This window comes from Globicephala melas, chromosome 8 (genome assembly GCF_963455315.2).
Source record: "Globicephala melas chromosome 8, mGloMel1.2, whole genome shotgun sequence".
In the NCBI taxonomy this organism is placed as follows: Eukaryota; Metazoa; Chordata; class Mammalia; order Artiodactyla; family Delphinidae; genus Globicephala; species Globicephala melas.
The window spans coordinates 96,889,253-96,907,374 of record NC_083321.1 but is presented as its reverse complement, the minus strand read 5'-3'; the positions used below and the strand labels follow the sequence as shown (position 1 = coordinate 96,907,374).

Sequence of the window (18,122 nt, the reverse complement as noted above, 5' to 3'; positions counted from 1 at the left end):
CAGGGCACTTGCGTTTGCTGGTTCCTGGTTGGGGACTGTTTTCCCCCACATTTTTACATGACTTGCTTCCTCAACACTCTCTTCAGTTCCCAGCTCAAGTGTCACCTTATCAGCACCACCTTCACTGGCCACCCTATGTAAATAGCAACTACCCCTCCAGCTGTCACCTCCACCTCCTGACCTGCTCCAGTTTTTTTCACAGCACTTTACCACCCCCTGACATACAGTATATTTGCCAGTTCATTCATCCTGTCCCTCCACGGGAACCCGCACCCCACGTGAGCAGAAGCCTGTTCTGCCCTGTATGCTGCTGCAGCCCCAGTGTTGTAAGTGCTCAATTAATATCTGATCCAGGAATGAACTTGACTGTTAAACACAGTCATAGAGATCAAATTCCTTCCTTACCTTTTCTCTTGTTTTGCCTGGAAAAATTAAATAATTTTATCAACGCTTTAAACAGTGCTGTGTTCCAAAAGTATCATCTTTCTGTGAAAAAGCTATGAGGTTGTCTTTTCTTTTATGTCTTTTTCCTGTGCACAGAGGATGGGGTTTTGTTGGGATATGTCACTGCTTTTTCCCATCTGCAGAAGTTGGAGATAAAACAGCGTGTCCAATCTCTCCTCAGTGAGCTGAAAGGTTAAAAGAAGTGCTTTCTACCCCCTAAGAGGAAGGTGTTTTGACTCTCTCCACTTCTACTTTCCTCCTCATGACTCGATTTTGGTGGTGGTTTGGAAGTTAAGTGAAAGATTGTTTTAGCCACTATAATATTGGAAGAGCGAAAAGAAACTCTGAAGGTTAATATTTACTAGCAGGACGAAAGAGTTGCAAACAGCTCAACTGGAGTTTTCCGTGTCTCCTGCGATAACTCACAATCAAAATTCTTTCACTGTAAAGGAGGGCCCTTCACTATCTTATACAGGCTCTTTTTTTGTCTTAGATAATTAGAGAAAGTACTCGTTTCAAGATAGCACTGAAACATAATACCGTAATAATATTCATTGCAATGGAATTTTACCTTTATGATAATATTATCTAGTGGCAACCAATCTCATTCCCCAATTCTCTGTGTCTCTAATTACTTGGAGAAACATTCTAACATTGTGATATTTAAGGGTAGGTCCTATGTGACTAGGGTGTTAACAGACTTTAATGCAGAACCTTCGGGATTAAAATAAACGATGAGCTACTGAGGGCACACTCAAAGCTGAAATAGTAATAATACTTTATATGACACTCCACTTTTCTCACTTTTTCGTCACCACCGTCTCTGCATTAGAAAAAAGTCAGAATTGGAAATTTTCCCCAAATTACAGGAGAGATTCCAAGATCAATAACATCTTACATTCACACAGCTAGAGAAGATACGGCCAAGACTCGAGCCCGGGTCTTTGGGCTCCTATGACCTCCTCAATTGGCTCTCAACAGCCCAGAAAAATGGAAACTGTGCCATGTGCTATAGGCTCTCCCCTTCAGGATCTAATTGCTGGATCTCCAAGTCAATAACATATCACAGTTTGGACCATACTGAAAAAAGGAAGAATTTGTGGAGACAATTCAAGATGAGAGCAAAACTGGCAACTGTGACCCAGCCCAGGCCTGTGACTTCGGGGGAGAAAGCCCTGAATCACATACTGAACAGAAGGAAGAAGTCCCCAGATGAGCTAGCTGCCAGAGCAGGCTGATTTGGGGTCCGGCCAAGCATTTACTCTGAAACCCTCATGGATTATTCAGTAGTAAATCATTGTTTCTCTTCTTAAATTCTTTCTCCGCAAAGAGGAGTTATTTCCTTTATGATTAATAGTTCCCCGAAACTATTCATGTGGGTGCATTTCTTTATCGCCTCTCTCACCTCTCTCTCTCCCTGCCCCCCTCCTCCCCCCTTTCCACATCCCACCTCCCTCTTTTCCCCTATTTCACTCTTTTTTATCACAGCTTTTAAATCCTCATTCTTGCCCGGGATGTTACTTTTTATTACTGCGTTAAAAATTACCACAAAGTTGGCATCTTAAAACAACACAAATTTATCATCTCGAAGCTTCTACATGTCTGAAGACTGGGCAGAGCATAAATTCTCTGCGCAGGGTCTCATTGGGCTGAAATCAAGGTGCCAGCTAGGGCTTCAGTTCTCATCTGAGTCCTCTTCCAAGATCACTGTTTTTTTGGAAGAATCTGTGTCCTTGAGGCCATTGGACGGAGATGCCCCTTTTCCTGCTACCTGTCAGCCCAGAACTGCTTTCCCTGGCAGTTCCTTGTCATCTGCCCCCACTATCCATTCACAACACAGTGTTTGCTTCCTTCCAGAGCAGCTGGAGTCTGTCTTTCTGACCTCCTCTTGTACAACCAGCTGGAGAAAGCTCTTTGCTTTTTAAAGGACCAATGTGATTGGGTCAGGTCATCCACTGTGCCATGTAGCATAACCTAGTCACTGGAGTAAAGTCCATCAGAGTCCTAGTCCCAGCACCGATGCAGGGCATGCGTACAAGGAGCATGGGAAGTCTTGGGGACCATCTTAGAATTGCGCCTACCGTATTTAGCTTCGTACTCCATCTGTGTAGCATGTTGTACACATCAAAATGTTTTCTTTTTCTTTCCAGGACACGATTCTGCCCTCCTATTTGAACCACTCTTCATTTGTCCTCTGAGAAGCCAGTTTCTTGAATCTCCCCTTTCTCCTTCCACACTTCCCAAGCTTAGAGGGTATGATATTGTATTACTTATATTACTTCTCTCTCCTCCATAGGACTTAGCACCGTGTCTTACCAGCGAAGATGTTCATTATGTGTTTGCGGGATGAGATTGGACTGGTTCGAATCATTGCATGTCTTTGAGAAATTAGGCATTTAGCTAGCAGACTATTTTTTTTTTTACATCTTTATTGGAGTATGATTGCTTTACAATGGTGTGTTAGTTTCTGCTGTATAACAAAGTGAATCAGCTATACATATACATATATCCCCATATAGACTGCTTTATTGCACTTCCAGGCCTCAAGGACCGCGCAACAGTCATCTGAACCTCTGTCAGTCAGCTCGCTGGACTGACACTGCAGTTACCTGTCTAGGTTGCTAGGAGAGAGCTCCCAACCAACTGACGATTCTATGATTTCATCGAATGCAAGGGGCGGTCAAGAATGATCAGGGGGGAAAAGGCCTCTTTATAAAGAGTGCATTAAACTCTCTACCTCTTTTCCATTTCATGCTCACTCATTGTATTTTTTTTAATGTACTTTAAAAATCTTTTTGAAAGCAACGTCTTTTCTATTCAAGTGGAATAATATGATTCACCCTGCACTGCCCATGGTCCCTACTGTGCTTCCAGGGGATATAGCAAAGGGCTACTTTCCTTTACAGCCTTTGATTTGTTCCTTCTACATCCTGTAATTTCCATCCACACCCAACAGCCAAGTGCTGTGTGGGGCTAATTAAACACTATAATTATCCATGAGTTATGGCCCAGAAGCAGAGAGAAAATCTAACACATGTCTGATTGTAATATCAGGTAAATACTCAAGATATGTGACTGGTGAAATGCAAAATATTCTGTTCATTTAATATTCATGATGAATAGTGAATTAGTCTAATCACATTAGCTATTCTATTCATTTATTAGGTGAGAGTGATTAGATGTGAATAGCTGTGGAAAAAAACCCTCTCGAGTTGCAAAAATTAGACGTCTATAGTTTTATTATGTTTATTTTCAACTGAGGGTAATTGTCTATAGATTTCTCTGAGACTAGTCTACACCCCTCCCTTATCTTTGCCCCTTGAAAAACTGAGTGCAGATTACAAGGGTAGAGAGAGCAGATGAGACAATGCAGATCTGGCATACAAATGCTCACATAGATTGTACAAACATCTGAAAATACTGCATATCAACATTGCACTTGCAAGGATATAACCATACTATTTTTTCTTTTATTTTTTTATTGTGGTATAATTTACATACAATAAAATGCATAAATCTGGCCACTATGGAAAACAGTATGGAGGTTGCTCAAACAGCAAAAATAGAACCACCATGTGATCCAGCAAATCCACTCCTGGGTATACATGTATCCAAATAAAATGAAAACACTAATTCGAAAAGATATGTGCACCCCAGTGTCCACAGAAGCATTATTTATAAGAGCTAAGATACGGAAGCAACTTAAGTGTCCTCAACAGATGAATGGATAAAGAAGATGTAAAAAAAAAAAAAAATAGAAATGAGAAGAAAACCAAAAACAGAGGTGATATATGTATACATATAGCTGATTCACTTTGCTGTACAGTATAAACTAACACAATATTGTAAAGCAACTATACCCCAATAAAAATTTTTAAAAAAAGAAACTAGAAAAAAATACACACACACACAATGGAATGTTACTCAGCCATTAAAAAAATGAAATTCTGCCATTTGCAACAATATGGATGGACCTAGAGGGTATTGAGCTTAGTGAAATAAGTCAGACAGAGAAAGACAAATAGTGTCCGTTATCACTTATATGTGGAATCTAAAAAATAAGACAAACAAATATAACAAGACAGAAACAGACTCACAGTTACAGAAAACAAACCAGTGGTTACCAGTGGGGAGAGGGAAGGGGGAGGGACAAGATAGGGGCGGGAATTAAGAGATGCAAACTACCATGTATAAAATAAATAAGCAACAAGGATATATTGTACAGCACAGGGAAATATACTTTTTTTTTATTCTCAAGAAGAAAAAACCCCACTATATTTATTTAGTTTAACATTTACCCAGATCTAAAGAAAAAGATTTCAAAAGATAACCTAGGACATATACCTACGCATGCACCCCCTGACCCAGATAACCTAAAAGAATAAAATAAGGGCAAAGTTCTGTCCAACAGATAAATTTATCTTCGCTTCTGGAATATGTTTCCACGTCCTCTCCCTCTTGCGGCCTCTTGGGCCTTCAGAATAGCAGCCTTTCCCCGACCGGCCCTGAGCCTTGGGTTTATTTTTCACGCTCTTTAACGTGGGTGCGTTTTTCAGCACATCAGGCAAAATCAGAAAGCGGATCTTGCTGCCGTGGATGTACACCTGCTCCAGCTGTGCCACTCGGCCATCTCTGTACGTGACTGTGATGTCGGACATCCGGCAGCTCATGTTGTCCTCGGCTTCAATGAGCTTCCCTCGATACACCTCACCAGTGTTCATCTCCCATGTCACGATGTGACCCTCAGCCTCATGTAGGACTTTAATCGCATGCCGACAGACATCTCGGCAGGAAGAGAGTTCGGCTCTGGTCTCCTCTTCCTTTCTGGTGGGGAGGTGACTCTCGCGACTGTGAAGGCGTGAGGCGAGTGAATGGCGGGTCCTGCCTAGACATTATTTTGCACTAACTTTATTTATTTATTTTTTAATGTGGTACACGGACCTCTCACTGCCGTGACCTCTCCCGTTGCGGAGCACAGGCTCCGCACGCGCAGGCCCAGCGACCACGGCTCACAGGTCCAGCCGCTCCGCGGCATGTGGGATCCTCCCGGACAGGGGCACGAACCCGTGTCCCCTGCATCAGCAGGCGGACTCTCAACCACTACGCCACCAGGGAAGCCCTGCACTAACTTTAAATGGAGTATAATCTATAAAAATATTGAATCACTGGGTTGTACACCTGAAACTAATATGATATTATAAATCAACTATATTCAATAAAAAAATAAAACTTAAGTGTACAGCTCAATGAATTTTTACCTAAATAGATGCCCATATAAGATATAGTTCAGGATCAACATTTCCTAGAAATGTTCCCTTGTTCCCCTTCTCAGCCAATACCCACCGCCTCCCCAGAGGTAACGACTATTCTAACTTCTATCTCCATACACTGGCTTAGCCAGTTCCTAACTTCATCCAAATGGAATCATATAGTCCCATAATACTTTTTGAAGAACTGTATGTATAAAGTCATTTTAATAGAGAAAAGCAAAACAAAGGGGAAAATCTATTATCCCACCACCACCACAAGTGAAAAAAAGAAAACCTTCAAGATTAAAACAATTGATATATACATATCATTAAATATTTCAGACACAACAGAAAACGATTTGGGAACGCCTTCACTTTTCAAGAGTTGTTTATTACTAAGCAAACCCTGCTGGATCTTCCCCATTGGTTCCTTCAGATCCCCCCTCCATCCCTCTGCAGCCTTCTCTGGGCCCCTGGAGGCTGGCCTTTGTGGGCTACCTCAATGACTCCTGGCTACCTTGTGTCTACTTGGGAACTGAAAAGGATAGCACTAGCCATAGATGGGAGGGCAGCAGTGAGTTAGGCGGGCATGTTCATTCCCCTGACTCTCCCTGCTTCACCTCAGGCAGCCTCTCCTAAAGCCAGCTGCTCTCCCCAAGAGTAGGAATGGCCTTTCCGCTTGCCTCTTAGGCCACGCTGGTTACACTTCCCAGCTTGGGCTTGCCCCTGATTGCTTCAGCACCTCTGGCTTGCTTTCCTTTATCCTTCCCATGCCTTTGCAAATAACCCCTTCATTAAACTCTACTCCATTTGAATGTGCTGTCTTCTGCCACTGACTACCATCCACATTAAGTTTTTTTTTTTTTTTCGCAGTACGCGGGCCTCTCACTGTTGTGGCCTCTCCCGTTGTGGAGCACAGGCTCCGGACGCGCAGACTCAGCGGCCATGGCTCACAGGCCCAGCCGCTCCGCGGCATGTGGGATCTTCCCGGACCGGGGCACGAACCCGCGGCCCCTGCATCGGCAGGTGGACTCTCAACCACTGCGCCACCAGGAAGTCCCACATTAAGTTTTAAATAGGGTTTTTAGGAAATACTTTTGCATCCATCATGTGCATAGGCTATACCGTGCTTCGTGGGTGATAAACTGTTTCTACAGGTTTGCTTTATTAGCTACCTCCTTCTAATCAAAGGACACTTACATCATTCACATCCCTAATTCATCCAATCTTTAAGAGGAACAAGGAGACTTGTCTTCAGGCATGAGCAGGTAGAACCAACATCGCTACAGTAGAACTGAAGCCCAAGGTGGATGAGAAAATCGTCAGCAAACAACTAACTTATTTTAAGTGTCCAGATCCCTAAATCCAGGCAAACTGCATCCTGGAGTGTGAAGATACTCAGAGGTGCTGTCAGAGCCACCATCTTTTTTAAAGAACTGTGGAAAGAACCAGAGATGTTTACTGTGAAATAGCAAAAACCTGAGAGGAGGGGACAGGACAGCTCTCTAGGGATGAGACCATCTCTGAGGCTCCAGAGGATGGGTTCACAACCAGGCGGTGGAGGTTACAGTGAATGTGGCTCATGGCCTGTCAATTTCACTTCATTCATTCACGTATTCAACAAACAGAGAATCTACCACCTGCTGGGCATAAATATAACAGTAAACAGAGACAAAGCTCCTGATGCCATAGCTTGTTTTTATGGGAATACACAATAAGTAAATAAAGGAATATATAATACGTCAAGATTGATAAGCACCGTAAAAAAGTAAATCCAGGTAAAGAGGGTATAAGGAGGTGAAGGAGGGCGCTCCCTTTTATATAGTGTGGTCAGGTTCAGATGTCTGAGAAGGTCTCTTCTCTGAATGATCAACTTAGATATCTGGGTGGTGGGGTGGAGGTAGGAATTCATGTGGACACACAGGAGAAAAATGGTCCAAGTGGAGAGAACAGCATCTACAAAGGTCCTGAGGTGGGTGCACATTTCACCATGTTTGGGGAATAGCAAGGAGATGACGACTGAAGTCAGACCATCGTACCCAGCGGTAAATAAGGAAACTGGTAGAAACTAAGCTTCCACCTTAATCTGCTGGAGACAGATTGTGTAGGGCCTTGGGCCCTTAATAGTACTTTGCCTTTTACTTTGAGTGAGATAGGAAGCTATTGGAAGATACTGAGCGGAAGAGAGATATGATATGACTGCCTTGTGTAGAATAAACTATAGCTGAGTGGAGGAGGAAGTAAGGAGACAGTTAGGAGGCTGTTAACCCACATGAGAGAGGATGGTGAGCTGGACTAAACTCAGGGTGTCAATAGAATGGTTAGAAGTGGTTGTTAGATTGGATATATTTTTGGAAGTAGAGTCAATAGCATTTGACATTGAATTGGAGGTAGGATGTGGTAACAAATGATGTGTCAAAGACGAGCTCAAGGTTTTAGAGAAGAGAAAATTATAGCATGTAATTGTCATTTATTGAAATAGGAAAAACTTCACAATAGCAGATTTCAGGGGAAAATAAGAAGTTTGGTTTGGGATGTGATAAATTAGAGACATCAGTTAGACATCCAAGCAGAGTTGTTAGGGAAGCAATTGGCTATATGAGTCTGGCTTTCAGGAGAGAGGGCCAAAATGGATATAGAAACTGGGGAGTTATCAGTATATGAATGGTATTTAAAATCATGGGATTAGATGAATCCCTCTTTCCCACCCCTAAGTTTGTGTAAACTGAGAACTGAGCCCTGTGGCACTCAAAGATTTTGAGGTCATAAGGAGGAGAAGGAACCATACCAAAAAAAAAAAAAAAAGATTGAGGAGGAACTGCTGGTGAAGTGGGGAGAACCCAGAGGGAGTGGTACCCCAGGGACTAGTGAAGAAAGTGCTTCAAGTGATCAACTGTAGCTAAGGTTGCTTACAGTAGACCAAGCAATATGGTGCCTGAGACATCTATCCAGGGTAAACTCTAGTTCAAAAAGATACATGCACCCCAATGTTCATAGCAGTGCTATTTATAATAGCCAAAGCATGAAAGCAACCTAAATGTCCATCGACAGATGAATAGATAAAAAAGATGTGGTGTGTATACACACGTATATACACATGTGTGTGTGTGTGTATATACACATATTACTCAGCCATAAAAAAGAATGAAATAATGCCATTTGCAGCAACATGGATGAACCTAGAGATTATTATACTAAGTGAAGGAAGTCAGACAAATACCATATGATATCACTTATATGTGGAATCTAAAAAAATGATACAAATGAACTTAATTACAAAACAGAAACAGACTCACAGACATAGAAAACAAACTTATGGTTACCAAAGGGGAAATGGGGGGATGAATTGGGAATGTGGGATGAACAGATACACACTACTGTATGTAAAATAAACAACAAGGACCTACTGTATATCACAGGGAACTATATTCAATATCTTGTAAAAACCTACAATGGAAAAGAATCTGAAAAAGAATGTATATATATATATATATATGACTGAATCAGTTTGCTATACACATAAAACACTGTAAATCAACTACACTTCAATTAAAAAAAATAAATTTTTAAAAAGAAATTTCAACATACCTTAAAAAAAAAAGATAGTGCCTGAGAATCATCTGTAACTTCTGGCAATGCCAAGTTCTTTTGTGACCTTGACTAGAGCCATAGAGGAGTCATGGGAACAAAGACCCACCTGGAGGGAGTTCAAGAAAGAACTGGAGGGACAAGGAACAAAGAGGAGTCACGGGAACAAAGACCCCCCCTGAGGGGCCAGAATGTATAGACAACTCTGTCAGTGGGTTTTGCTGTAGTGAAGAAGACAGGGATGGGGTAGTAACTATAGGGGGTGTGGGGTGAAGGAAGATGCTTTGGGTTGGTGGTCTGGCTCAAAGATGGGGACTATTCCCCATGTTTTCAGGTGGCAGGAGTGATCCAGTAGAGCAGTGTTACATGTTGATATGGGGGACAGAGGGGAAACTGCTCAGGGCACATCCTTGAGTAGGGTAGAGGATAGGAGTCCTAGTGTACAAGTAGGAGGGGTTCTGTAGAGCCAACCAGAGCCATTCTTAGCTTATCTGCTTTATATTTTGCAGTTCCACAGAGACTTTCACCAGCGGAAACATGAGTGTTTTAACTACTGATGTAAAAAAAAAAAATTGATAACTATTTGCTTTAGTTATCTCTCACATGTTTTTCTGAGTCATTTTACCCCCATCTTACTAATAAGGAAGGCTCATAAAAGTTATATGACTTGGGATTAACATATACACACTACTGTATATAAAATAGATGATCAACAGGGACCTACCGTATAGTACAGGGAACTCTACTCAATATTCTGTAATAACCTATATGGGAAAAGAAGCTAAAAAAGAATGGATATATGTATATGTATAACTTAATCACTTTGGTGATACACCTGAAACTAACACAACATTGTTAATCAACTATACCCCAATATAAATAAAAATTAAATTAAAAATAACAACAAAAGTTATATGACTTCATCAAGTTCTCAAAGCTTATATGAAAACCAGGTCTCAAGCTAGTTCTGGCTGATTCCAAAGACCATAAATGTTCCGTGACATCGGAGCCTAGAATTCCCCCAGAAGGTCCACCAGCTAACGAGAAAGGGACGACATCATCTTAAGATGCCAGGCAAAGAAAAGCACAATTATGTAAACCTAGAGAATCCCACACGCAAGCATTGAGGAAGCAAGAGTAAGTTACAAGCCTGGCCCCGATGCAGTGAAGCCTTTGGGGAAGATGTGGTTCACCTGATAGATGGTAAAGGCAGAGAGTGATGGAGGCATCAGTATTTGACAACATGATAGGAAGATCCTGAGAGGAGCTGGTCTCCAACGTAGGGCTGTTGAATCCCGTGTGGATGGGAGGGAGCAAATGTTTCCACTTGAAACTGGGGCGGTGGAAGTTGAGAAAAGCATTGTGGGGCTTCTTTGGGTTTCCAGTCACTTCAGTGAACACTTATTAAGCCCCTACTATGTACACAGCACAGGACTTCATGTTCAGGAAATGAAGAAGAGCAGTCCTCCTTCCAGAAGTTACACAATGAACAATTCGAATTCACATAAGATTTCTAAATACCTGTATCAATCAGTGTTCCCCAGAGAAGCAGAATCAATAATACATAAATAGAGATATAGATGATATATATAGATATAGATCAGATAAATTTATTTCAAGGAATTATAGGGCAGGCCAACAGTCTAGAAACTCGGGCAGAAGTGGATGCTGCAGTCTTGAGGCAGAATTTTTTTTCTCTCCTGGGAAACCTCAGTTTTTTTTGCTTAAGACCTTCAGCTGATTGGATGAGGCCCACCCACGTTATCCATGGCAATCTAGTTAATCAACTGTAGCTGGTAACCACATTTACAAAATACGCATCGGGTCAACACCTGGATCAGTGCTTGATTAAATAAGTGGGTACTCTAGCCCAGCCAAGCTGATATATAGCACTAAGCATCACAGTATCCTATCCGTTCCCAGTTTATTCCATAGAGGCCAAAAGCAGGTACTTTAGAGACTTTTGCCTTTTAGAATTGCTGTTGCTTGATCAGGTGTTGAGCTGTAGACCAGTGAGGGGTCAGAGGAGGGGCTGTCTCCAAGCCTTGGTACTGTTAAGGGTGGTTTATAAACGTTCTAATTCATTGTAATTAATTTTCATTGTGCAGAGGCAGAAGGCTGGCGGAATGAAAGGGGGTAATTTCACAAGTCAAAATAACAAATAAGTAACTACAAATAGTCCCCACTTCCCAGGAGCATATCACCATCTCCAGGTCTCACCACCCGGGATGGAACACAGCCCTGAGTCCCTGTTGCTCCCCCACCCGGCGCGCGCGCGCGCACCCATCCACCCACACACACACCCACACACACACCCACACACACCCCCCCCACCCCCCCCCACACACACACACGAGAGATTCGCCACAGGGCGGGCTGGGGGAGAGACGCCCTCCTTGGTTGCGCTTGTTGCAAACAATGAAACGTGGCACGGAGCCTCTTTGTTCATCTCCAGGCTCGGAGCCCTGGAGAACCAAGCAGTGCAGGCACGTATGCCGGATATTAAGTCTCATTCCAAAGCCGCTGAGCCGACGGCGTAACCTGACGGGTGACGTGCGAGCGGCTGCGTGCTGGAAGTGGCAGGCTGGGATCCGCTTTGAGCATCCGCGTGGAGGGACAGGAGATGCAGAGGAAGACGAGGCTCTGGGCTGTGGGGTATTTTCTTTTTCGGAGGGTGAGGCAGGAAAGGAGGACTTGACTTTCTCCGGCCTGAAATCCTGTGTTGGGGTTTCAGGAGTCTTGAATAATGACTGGTGGAGGTTTCTCACGGAGGACTCATTTATCTAGGTGCCAGTGGGTGAGCCTGGCTTCCCAAGCTTGAAAATTTAGATTTATTGGGTGCCAGAAATTGGACTGGACACCATTTAATAGGCCCATGCACCATGAAGGTGAGGGTGGGAGGATAAGTGTCAAGAGGGCAGAATGGTTGGGGAAGGGGCTCAGTGTGAAGAGAAACAGCAAAATCTGATTAGTGCCGTAGAATGCTGGCCGCGGCGGGCAGGAAATACAAGACTCTGGAGAAACCGGTGGTTTCTGAACAGAGCCGAAATCAGATAAACCTTCGGGAAGAGAGAGATGGTGGAGAGGAAATAATTAGTCTCTTGGAACTTAAGGAAGGGACTTGTTGGAGGGGGTGGGGGAGAGAGAGAGAGAGAGGGAGGGATGGAGAGACAGACTCCTGAAATCTACAGAAGGCAGAACTGCCTTCAGAAGAGGCAGATCGATACGAAAGCCATTTGCTGGTTACAAAAAAAAAATGCATATATCTTGTTCAGCCTCTTGCTCTGAAATAGAAGAAAAGCTTTGGGATTTATGGAATGTGGATTTACATAGAGAGGCCCTGGAATATATAAATACTCCGCTGACTTCTAATAGCGAGAGAAAGGCCGAGGGAGGCACGTTTGCAGGAGGGAAAGAGCAGAGGGAAGTGAAATCCAAACCCTGGACTCCGTGCCTCATTCCCCAAGTGCACATGGGGAATTCATATCCCTTCTCCGCGTGCTTCAATTTCTTCATTATTTTTATCTGTTTTCTCCCTGGGGCTGGGGAAGCAGTGTAAAAATGATTTCTCAGGCTTTGAGACATTTAAACAGAAAACTGTGTAATGCAACGCAGCTGATCTGAATCTCTCTACTCACAAACATAGATGTTCATTCAATATTTATTGTGTTTCTTCTCAGTGCAAGGCACTGAGTTAGATTCATGGGTGGAGATGTGCATGGTAAGTACTTCATTCATTCAACAAATATCTGGGAGGAAAATCTTCCCGCAAAGCGCTCCCATCTTTGTGGGGATAGGTGGATAGGTAAATTCACATGCACGGCATGCCGGAGACTTGAAGGAGGGCCAACTGAATCAGACAGAAGAATCACAGACACCTTCCTGGAAGAGGTGACTTACACACAGGCTGTGGGCCCCTGGCACTCAGCGGTCTGCTGAAAATCACATTTCTCAGTCAACAACCCAGATGTTTGGGCTATATGTCAGCCCACATCTAGGCATTTGGAAATGCTTGGATTTCTGGTGATTAGATCCAAATGCCCACCAGCACTTGTAGAAAGGAGAGTATGCATGCACCTTGTAAATAATGCAAGCGTGGATTGTGTAATAATTGTTTTTATGAGCCATTCTTCTTCCACCAGGATGCAGATCATCAAAATTCTTCACTGTTTATTATACATTAGTTTATCACTTGCCCTCAGTTACATGGTGAAATTTATATGTTTGCACATGACCAAGGTGGTAGGCCCCGTGGCCCAAGGCAATTAGATAAGGCCTTCAAGAAATCAGACTGTGAACAAGGCAGAAGTTTAATAAAATTTGCAACCCACAGCTGTCAAGCTACATGCAGCCCTGTGTTCACGAATATCACGCAAACATCATTACAGAACTGGTCAGGGTAAGAAGCGCTTTGCATCCCATTTTGGTGACAGATTTAAAGACTCTGTCGGGGTGTGTGTGTGCACGCATGTGTACATATACCTACAAACATGGGTATATCAGGATGCCTGCATACGTATATGGTGTATTTATATTGACGTCGGGATGTGCTAGAGGGAGGAAAGTGAAACTGCATAGGCAATGCTTCTTTTCAGCCGTCCCTAGTCACTTGGTCTCTTCTTATTTCCCTCTCCCTAATCACCGTCTTATCCCACACAAAGCCCCAGACAGCTCGGAGCTCATGACCCTCACCTCAGTATTCCCCCTCCAGCTCCAGAGAAGCCTATGCTCTGATCCCTAATTCACATAAATGTCCTTCCCGTGAAATATTTTAATTTAAACCACTAGTGTAGCCAAAAGATAAAGTCCAGGTGATGGTAGAACTTTAGGAATGCATTGGCAACAAGTCAAGGGTGGATGTGGGGGTGAGAGGAACAGGAGAGATTTTCCTGATCGGGGGAAACGTACAAGAAAGAAATGATGATTCTGAACACCTGGAGAGGAGCCTCAGCACTTATCCCTGCTACATCCGGCAAAGCACTTGCATCCTCTTACTTGGAGTCAGTCTCTTTTCTGTCTCCCAGAGCCTTTTGCAATCACCTAAATAGATACTTATCAGATCGCACAGTCACTTATTAGTTACTTGTTTCCGGCCATCTCCCCCTCTAGAAGGTGAGCTCTTCGACCGAGGGGACCACGTCTTCCCAGGTTCTAGCATGATGCCTCGCTTGTAGTAAATGCCCCATTTTGAAAGCCTTCCAATGAATTTAACTATTCCGAGTCAGTTTCTCACCTGCAAAATGCAAGTTTCTCCCCTCATCCATCCATGTATTTACTTACCATTTGCTGGACAACCTGCTAGGTTAAGTGCTGTAGGAAGCATACAAATGCATAATCTAGTAACTTATCTAAAATAACATTCCCTGCCTACCTCTCAGTACCATAAGGAAGAACAAAGAGACCGTGTGTATGAACGAGCTTTGGAAACTGTACACGCTACCTGAGGTAAGGGGTGATCTTTATTCTTACTCATTACATGTGTCGTGCTGATGTTCTGGGCCCTCCTGGCCCTGCAAGGGTTATTTTTGCAGATTCCCCATCTCCCCTCTCTGTAGCTCCCAGCAGATGTATTAAGTGTAATCTTGGAACTGTTCCAGGTTCCCTCTTTAAGACTCAGAATGTTCAATATTTCCTGTGCACAGCAGGCTCTCTGGGCTGGCGTGATGCCAGGTGCTGTGAAGAGCTCACTCCCCAAGCATCCCTGGTGTCTGGGTCCCAGCCCCAACTTGTCCAGGCTATTCCATTGAGCCTGCTTGGGAAGCAGGGACAAAACCCCAGCAGAAGCTGCTGCTGCAGCCCCACCAGCTTGTATCCAAGACAACCTGCTGTCCTACAGCCTCTGAGGCACCCGCTGAAGAGGGAAGTCCCACTGCCCACAGCCCCTCTGCTTCCTGACTCAGCCTGAGCCCTGCAGGAGGCAAGTGGGGCGTTTGGGCTGTCCCAAGGCACTGGCTTGTTTGATGGTGGAATTAGAACTTTTGAGAGGTCAACAGGAAAATAGGTGAACAGTAGCAAATTGAGTCCCCCAGATGCTTGCTGAGCTAATATCATGGGACTTAACCCCACCTCACCATGTGGCTGACAAGACCCCATCTGGTTCTGCAGTGAAAACTGCCTTCTTGTGACTGCTCAGGGCTAATGCCTCATCTTTCTTATGGCAGCAGCACAAATGGAGTCCATATCCTTCTCCAAAACTGATGGGGAGGGAGGAGTTCTAAGGGATCTTGGGGAGCACTTCCATGTGGACGCATGATCCCCACCCCTCCTCTTTCCTCCCTCTTTTAAATTAATTTGCATAATCACTTGCACTGGTTGAACACATGTGACACACTCAGGACTCATGTTTGCATCTAAACAGGAACCAGTTTTGTGCTTTTAAATGTAATCTTTTCCTGACTCTTTCCCCACCCTTTGTCTTTCTTTTCATTTGGTCTCCCATCCCCTCCTATTTCTTTTTTCTCCAACCCTCCCACTCTCGGTGAATTCCATGGTCACTGTGACCTCCCTCCATCAAATACCCACCCTCTTCCCCAACCACATCAATTCAATCGAACAAGTAGATTCCACAGTAGAGAGGAAGGAAACTAAGATTCACTGAGCTCCTCTGAGGCACCAGGCAGTGTGTCAAAACGCAGAATACAGACAGACAAGCTCCCTTGCACACGCAGAGCTCACCTGTAGCCTAGGGGCCAAGCTGATGCTGCAGCACCTACCTAATGCCCAGACCTACTAAGGCAGGGAAGGCATATCCCAAAAGTACAGGGTAAGAGCTACAGAGGCCCTTAAAGGGCCTGAGATCCAGAGCCCAGCCAGTAGGAGATTCTCCCACTGAAGGTGACTGAGAAATGGTTACCTTTCCTTGTGGAAAGAATTGCAGCCCCAAGTTCAAGTTCAAGCTCTGCCTTTAACTGACCTTTGTTAAGCTGTAACCTCTTCTGCCCCTCAGTTTCTACATTTATAAACTAGGACAATTGAACCAAATAAACTGTTATATCTCCAGTTCTGAAATGCTTTGAATCTGTGAATCCTTTCCTGATCTTTGCTTTGTGACCCAAAAAACTGTGTTAAACTGATAAAACTGTATTAAAATGGACTGTGAGAACAGGTAGATGTCAGCTGTATTTTTGTCCATAGACCAGATCTCTGAATTCTTGTCATGATGGCGTGTTTGAGGCTATAATGGTTTGTAATCATTCTGGGTATATAGCATGTGTCTGACTACTAAAATCAGTGCTTCTCTCAGTATTAGCATCCACGTTAATTGGAAAAACAGACTGTTATTCATTGGGTAGACATCCTTACTGGAATCCTTTTCAGACAGAGCTTGAGCTGCTTGAACTAATGAGAGAGACCTTTTATCAAAACCTGGAGGTCAGCAGATGTGGGCTTTATGGGAAAAGTGAAAGAATGGGGGAAATTCCATCACGGTCATGAACAGGCACTTCCAGTAAATTCTTAGCCATCAAGGGAGAGTAACAGGTTGTTCTGGTCGTGGCAAATAGAGAATCTTTATAGATGCTGCATGGATTATCAATTTTCAAAGGTTGAAAGAAACATGGAAATATACCAAAAAGTTGCTATGAGTAAGTTAATCCTCTCTGAGGATTCCAAAACCCTTTGTATGGGCATCACATAGCAAATGAGAAGTATCAGATTTAGAATATAATTGTTGCTATTCGTCACAAAAAACAGTGGGGCTCCTGTTTATCGATCCTGTTACTTTTGGGGACAAAATAATATTACCAAACAAGATTTGGGTTTCCTCTCAATCCTCATTTCCAACGACTGCCCTGTTCTGCTCCATGCTCTAGCCACAGTTGGCCATGACCGTTTCTAGAAAGAGACGGAGTTTCCCACTCACACACCTGTGCTCCTGTACATCTTCTCTCCTAGCTCTCACTGCCCTACTTCCCCACCTGCCATCTCAGCTGTGGTCTCCTTCATAAACCATCCATAATATCCCCCCAAAATATGGGATTGTCCCCATTTTCCAACTCTCACAGCTCTTTGTTTTCAACTCTCTTAAGGTATTTATCAATGCTGTGCTCTTTGGACCACATGAATCTATCTAGTTCTGGCACTGTCCTTTAGAGGAAGTTTGACACATACTTTGCCTGAGGGCATAAATATTCTCGTCTGGCTTACACCTCTTGATAGGAATGGACACATGGTACTATTCATCAGGATTGAAAATTGTGAAAGCATAGATGATGCTCTGTACTCCTTATCCTTATATGGCTGTGAGCATCTTGCAGGCAGCATCATGTACAAGCAAACTGCATTTCTGTCTCCAGCACAGAGCCCGGCATGTGGGCGGGAGCCATAAGTGTTTGCTGAATTAAACTGAACATAATAAAAGGACACCTTGGTGCATTCACACATGAGTGGAATGCTAGAGAGGCAAATGTTCACCAAACTTACATCTCTCACTTTCAACTGAAAAATAAAAACACATTTTACATTAGAAAGAGAAGCAATGGCGTATGCAATCTCATTTGGAAGTTCAGATGATTTACTTTGATAAAGAACCACCACGAGCAATAATCTTTCAGGATATTGTTGACAAAGGCCACGCTGTCAGGTTGGCTCTTTACCGTCATAGGTATCGATTCATTCATCAAATATTACTGAGCATAACTATGAGCTAGAAGTCGTTAAAGTTTTAGGGTTGCAGCAGAGGAACAAGGCAAGATTCTTAAACTCATGAGGTTATATTCTAGAAGAGGAAATAGGATAAGAAAGTAAACAGATAAGAAATACGGTTGAGTGATACAAAGAAAACACATCAGGGTGGTGATAACAAAAGTGATGGGGAGATTAGTATTCTAGGAAAGATGGACG

General features: G+C 43.4%; 1 long non-coding RNA gene and 1 pseudogene across 2 annotated transcripts in view; both read right to left on the bottom strand.

Moving 5' to 3' along the window:
• LOC138842785 (uncharacterized) overlaps window positions 1–18,122 on the bottom strand; it is a 259,732-nt gene that overhangs the window by 151,683 nt on the left and 89,927 nt on the right. The window lies entirely within an intron of this gene.
• LOC115844799 (small nuclear ribonucleoprotein Sm D3-like) lies at window positions 4,862–8,688 on the bottom strand (annotated as a pseudogene).